The sequence below is a fragment of the Lolium perenne genome, chromosome 6 (genome assembly GCF_019359855.2).
Source record: "Lolium perenne isolate Kyuss_39 chromosome 6, Kyuss_2.0, whole genome shotgun sequence".
In the NCBI taxonomy this organism is placed as follows: domain Eukaryota; kingdom Viridiplantae; phylum Streptophyta; class Magnoliopsida; order Poales; family Poaceae; genus Lolium; species Lolium perenne.
Genome location: NC_067249.2, coordinates 20,119,731 through 20,126,267, shown reverse-complemented (window position 1 = coordinate 20,126,267; position 6,537 = coordinate 20,119,731).

Sequence of the window (6,537 nt, the reverse complement as noted above, 5' to 3'; positions counted from 1 at the left end):
TGCTCTATCATTATGTCTGCATTATGGCGTATATTGGTGGTTTAGTGTGTTGATTCCTCAATCAAGCAACAATGTCAAGATATACCGGTTAAAAATGACGAATAATCACACCCAGTCGTCAACACTCACCGGACTACTGCCGTGGTTGGAGAATTCTTGCAGGAACGCTCTCAAGTGAACCAGCACGAGCAAGTTGTGTGGGTTAAACAAGTTTTTATTCTTTATTTTTTTTAAATTGTTACATATTTTTGAGGATTCTAAATCATTAGATTTTTAATCACATATTCGGGTTGCTGTCTCCTAACTACCGTCGGGCACTGAACCACCGCCATACATGCCTTCGTTGTGGCCGTTGTTGCTAGCCTCACCTTGCCCGCATCAACAACACCCACTATGGATCTGTCACTCTTAAAGATTCAACTATAAGAGCATCTCTAGCCGCGTCCCCCAAAGCGTTCCCCAAAGGGATTTGGGGGACGCTGGCCAAAAAAATGTCCTAGTCGCATGCCCTAAAGGCCGTTTCGCTCTGGACGTGTCTCAAATATTGTCTGGCGTCCCTAGCTCATCCCCTGTGTAAAGAGGCTCCATCAGGGACGCCGGACACGACTTTTACACTTGCTTTTTATTTGGAGGTCTCGTTTGGGGGACGTGGCTAGGAAAGGGACCTCCTCCAAACAGAAATTTGAAATTTGGTCCGGACGTCCCCCAAACGACCAATCCGACGCTTTTGCCGAACATCGTTTGGGGGATGCGACTGGAGATGTTCTAAACCCTAAATATTCGGATTCATAGCCCACGATCAGTGGGGCGAAGTTTCCATGAAGTCCATCTGGACAACATTGAGCCTATGCAACGTCGCCCTAATTAGAGCCTCTCAATCATCTTAGTCATCGCTCTGGCCTCACAGCGCCATGATGATAACCCTCGGGCACTATATCACCGCCATACCTGCCTTTCCCTTTGTCGTTGCTTGTGCACCGGATCACCTTGCCTTCACCCACCATTGGTTTGCTACCCCTGATGAGCCTCCTTATAAACCCCAAGGCACCCCATCTTCTAAGACACAAGCACTTCTGAATCTAACCCGCTTGACATAATCATTTGACTTTTATATTTGGTTTGATACTAGCGTTTGGTGATAAGATTGCCTAATTTGGGTTCCAGGAGTTTGGACAACCTCAGATGAAAACTAACTTTTCAAAACCTGCTTGTGTCCTTACCTTCTTCGAGGCGTTTCTATGGTTCTATATCGGCATCCTCATCACGGTGTGTGTTTTGGGAGGAAACTTAAATCCATGCCCCCTGTATCAAATGATGGCGACGATTTGACCTTGTCTTGGAGATGTCTTCTTAAAGTAAGTCGGGCCTACAGGGACACGTGGTCTGGTGACTTGTTCGTGTGGATGTTGAGACGATTGTTCCTGTTTTGTAGGGTTTGTTACTCTAGTGTCAATGTGGCCACGACCTTTGTCTTTGACCTTTCATTGATCTGATGGGTTTTTATGTACAACATTTTGTGGTGTAACAACGAAGATGGATCCGCCGTTTTGTGCGACATGCGGCGACAATGCTTATAAAAGATTTTTTTTTGCTATTTGGTGATTTGCAGTGCAAGACGCTCAACTTCGTGCTCTCAGGCTTGTCATCGGAGTTGGTATTGCCTCGTCCTTGATACGTTTAGGCCGATTGTTTGGCAGAGCTGAAGCTATTTCAGTAGGACCTCTGCACTTATGGCATGTTGATTTTGAATTAGAAGTCATCCGATCGCGAGCGATGGTTGATGACATTGACAACTGACTAGTACAATCATGCGGATGGATTGTATTCTCAGTTTTCACTTAGTTTTATTTTGTTAATCGGGAAATCTTTTCTATTAATATGATGAAGCAAACCTTCGAAAAAAAGGTTAACAGATAAACAGATTTACCCCGCAACGTATCTCCAAAAAGAAAAGGTTTTTGCCCTGCTAGGACCCCTCGCAGAAAGAAAAAAAATTGCAGTGAAATCTAGTCAACCACCCGTACGGTCGAGTTTGTCCGAAAATTCTATACATCGCCTACTGCGGTGCCAACTTCCGCGCCGCGTACCCATGTTATGTTGCGAACTATCCGCGCCACGTTATGGGCCTGGCCCATTTCTTTCGGCTCACTAAGTGTGGTTCGGGATTCGCTGTCTTTTCCTATTTTGCTCTCCTGTACATTCTTTGCTTTTGCCTGTTGGTCTGCTGCAGTGCTCCCGTTTGCTGGCTAGTTAACATTCTTTTTTTTTCATCGATTTTTCTGCTTCATTTTCCTTATTTCTTATTTCTTTTATGTTTTAAATTATTTTATTATATATTTTCATTTTTTATTCTTTCTTTCTAGTTTCTTTTTTCTATAATTAATTTCATTTTTCCTTTATATTTTTTTCTCTTTTTAAGAAAACGCTCGTGCTCACAAAATTATATTTATTTTTCATCATTTGGTTTATTTTTATATCATAAAATGTTCATGTATTGAAAAAAGTTCATATGTTACAAAATGTTTTTTCTTTGGAAAAATAGTCCGAAGTTTCAAAAATGTTCACGTATTTAGAAACTGTTCACGCGGTTTCAAAAAAATACATCTATTGATTCTAATATGTTCATGAGGTTCAAAAAATTGCTCACGGCTTCGTGAAATCAGTTCATGCAATTAAAAAATTACACAGATTCCAAAAATAGGTTTAGACATTGGAAAACTAGTCACGAGGTTTGAAAATTTTCTTTAAAGGCTTAAAAACGGATTTATCAAATTTAAAAGTTGTTCACGTTGCTTTAAATTTGTTCACAATGTTTGAATAATTTGGTCATATGGTTTTTAAAAATATGTTCACCAATTCAAAAGAAAATGCACAAGTTCAAAAAATGTTCTTGGTTTTAAAAAATATATGCTTATGTATTTGAAATTTTATTTTGAGGTCTAACAAATGTTTATGTATTCAAAAATAGGTTCATGACTTCAAATAAATGTTCACGGGGTCAAAAAATTTGTTCGTGGATTCAAAGAAATACATTCATGAATTTTTTTAAAAATGTTTCTTTCATATTAAATATATGTTCATGCAGCTTGAAATCGTTCATAATAAAAAAGAATGTTCATGATGAAAAAGAGTGTTCGGAAATGTATGTGAATTTTGTCAAAATTTTACATTCAAGTCCAAAAATTGTTCAAGTATAAATATTCTCATTAAAAATCTTTCAGAACTGAGAATAATCTGTTCACGTGTTATCCTTTACCCACAGACGTCTATTTATAATGCTTGACATATGTAAAATAAAACGGTTTTCTTCCCTATCTTTCAGCGACACATCCAACAGAAATAGCACAGCTCTATTCTCAAGGTTCTGCGTGCTGCTTTCGGAGCATGAGTTTACAGCAAAGACAGCAATAATAAGCTCTACCCTATGTTGCTTGGAACTCAACAATAATGCATCACCATCTTGACTATACTCCATGACTCCACATGCTTCTCAAGGATTCTAGATGTTTGCCCTCAAAGGCTAGTTGGTAGGCTTTTTTGAATTTTTTTTACCTGTACAAAGGAAGGAAAAAAAAAAATACAAAGAGATACTAAGATTATTAAATTTGAAGTAAGTAATTTGAACAAATGCATTCGACATAATTAATTTTTTTTTATCTATCATTAAGATGTTAGGGTGCTGGTTGCAGATCAGGTTTCTCAGATACAGTCACCGGCAATGCAGAATACATAAAACTAAACTTTTTTTTTTCCATCAGTGCACCAGTTGTTTTGACTCCACTTGGCTAAGATTCCCAACAGTAGTAGTAATCGATAGAAAAAACAACAATAATATTCACCCAGATGTTATCCTACCCATTAATACAAATAATCAATAATTTAAAATGTACATCAGAGACTGCAGCTACGTTGCAGTATAGTGTATCTGTTACAATGGTGGTGAATGGGAGACCATATGAAGAGGATGGAAATTCAAATGAATACCTTTCGATTCGGCACATCGCTAAGGATAGAGATTGGAGGTGCAGAAAAGCAACAAGACTTGGCATCATAAGAGGTGTCGGTGACGCTACATCCTCCCACTCCATATCCTTAGTTCCTCGTGTTGCCGTGAATGACCGAGCCCAGCTGCTACCGCCGCAGCTAGGGTTACCTCCACAAACTTCGCCGCGGCGGCGCACCAGGTGTGCGTTGGAGGCATGTCGATGCTGGTATTGGAGAGGGAGAGGCCCCCGTTCACATCTCCTGGAAAACAAACGGCCAAGCATTGTCACCATTAGTCTGCCGTTGCCTAAAGCGCACAGACGGGGCGGCCTCTAAGAGCAAGTTCAATAGTAGAGCCAATTGTTGGCTATAAGCCAAGTGCCATATCATCTATAATCATCTTAGAGCCAACATATACAATAGTGAGCTATAAAATTGTGCTACTTTATAAGTGTATGCCCCACCATTCACTCTCACATAGTGCCTAGGAGCACGTACTAGAGCTGGCTCTTGCATAAGAGCCCACTCCTCTTCTCTCTCCTCCTCTCTCTCCTCCAACTAGGCAACAATATATTATTTTAAACCTTATAGCCAGCTGACTAGGACTTATTGTACTTGCTCTAAATCGACGCAAACTGGAGCGAGATCGTCAACCAATAGGCATCATTGCCGCGTCGCTGGTTCTTCGCCGGCGCAAATCAGTTGCGGAGCTATGCACAGATGAGGAAACGGGCGGGCGGGAGGGGAAACGGCGGTGCGACCAGAGGAGAGGGGAAAGGAATCCGGGTGCGTTCGCTTCTTCTTTGTTTACATCATACGATAAAGATGATGGGGAAGGAACGGGCTTCAACCGTAAGACCCATATGACCGCTTTGTAGCCTGATTAGAGCATCTCCAACAGGCGCGCTAAATCTTGGCGCTGTAAAAGCGCTTTAGAGCGCGCTCTATCCATGTTTGGTGCGTGAAGGCATATTCACCTCCAGCAGAAGCTCTAAACCTTGGAGCTGTAAAAATTTGTACCTGTTTCTGCGCGCGACGGATACATCGCGCTCTTTCCGGCGCGGTAGATATAGTGCACGACATAGCGCTTTTGCCCCAAGCTGTATTTTACAGCGCGGGATAGAGCGTCTGTTGGAGCATAATTTTACGCCCGCGCGCTAAACCAGCCGCTTTTTTGGATACAGCGCGGGATAGAGCGCCTGTTGGAGATGCTCTTAGCCAGAAGCGGGCTAACTTGATACGTGGAGTAGCAGCCCGGTAACGGTTGGAAGCCCATTTACTCTGATTCGACGAAGCAATAGATTACACCGAAGCTGCGGGAGTAAGAGCAACTCTAACAGAGCCCGTAAATCCCGCCGGGACCGAACTTTTCCGGCGGATTTACGGGTTCGGGCCGAATCTGGCGCAGAACAGCGCCCGAAAAAGTGGGCCGGCCCGAATACGGAGTTCAGGGGCCCGAACTTTTTCCCGCACGGCCCCTATTAAAAGGGATCACGGAGGGGAGTTCGGTTCGCAAACCCTACTCCCCTCCGCCGTCTCCTCTCCCTCCGCCGCCGCCCGGTCCCCGCTCCGACGAGCGATTTCGGCCGCTCCGAGCCCGCGCCGCCGCTTCGGCCAGCTCCCCTCCGTCCGGAATGACGCGTGCTAGACGCGTGGGTAGGGGAGGTGGCCAAGCCGGTGCCGGAAGGTGCACTCGGCGTCCGCCGGGTGCACGGGCGTCGCCGGAGCTCGGCAGGCGTCGGCGCTCCGTCGGCGCATGGAGGAGGGCCGGCCGGAAGTGGCCAGAGATGATGGCGTACCTCGCTGCGCACGCGGAGGAGGCGGCGGAAGCAAAACCCGAGCGCCCCCGTTGCCGCGGCGTGCAGCCCTCCTCTGCCGGCGCGCCCCCGCACGGCGGCAACGACAGCAGACGCCGCCGGGACGCCTCAAGCGTGCGGGAGCACCTCCGAGGCGCCGGTCGTCGAAGTGGCGGCGGTCGTCCTCGCCTAGGAAGACCGGCGAGCAAAAATCCTCCACCGGCGACATTAGCTCCCCGGTGACAGTATAGTCACTCCGTGGACTAATTCTAGTTGAATTTAGGTGCCTAGATCGTAATGTACGTGTAATATGCATGTATTTTGCCTAGTATTGTACAAATTATGAATAAATTTAGCTTCAATCGATGAAATCGTGTGCGATCGCAAATTTTGGTTTCCCGCGACGTTTGATTTCTTCGAGTTCGGTTCCCCTTTTCGGTTTCTGTTCTGCGCCATCGCTAAATCCGCAACCAAAGTGTTTTTCAGGAGACTGAACTCGATTTTTTCAGTTCCGATAAATAGGGGCTCTATTAGAGTTGCTCTAATGGATTGATCGAGAGCGTTCGACGACCCGATCGGGCGGTTTAGGCAGCGAAATCGCTGTGAGAAGATCTAGGTAGGTGCGTTTTGCTGTTACTCAATTTAAGTCCCAGAAAGTGAATGAGAAAAGAGGCCTGCGGGCAGAGTGAAAGAGCCCTGCTCCGGTGCTCCCCCTAAATGAAGTTGAAGGATCATAGTTGGATTTTTTTCTGGTGTA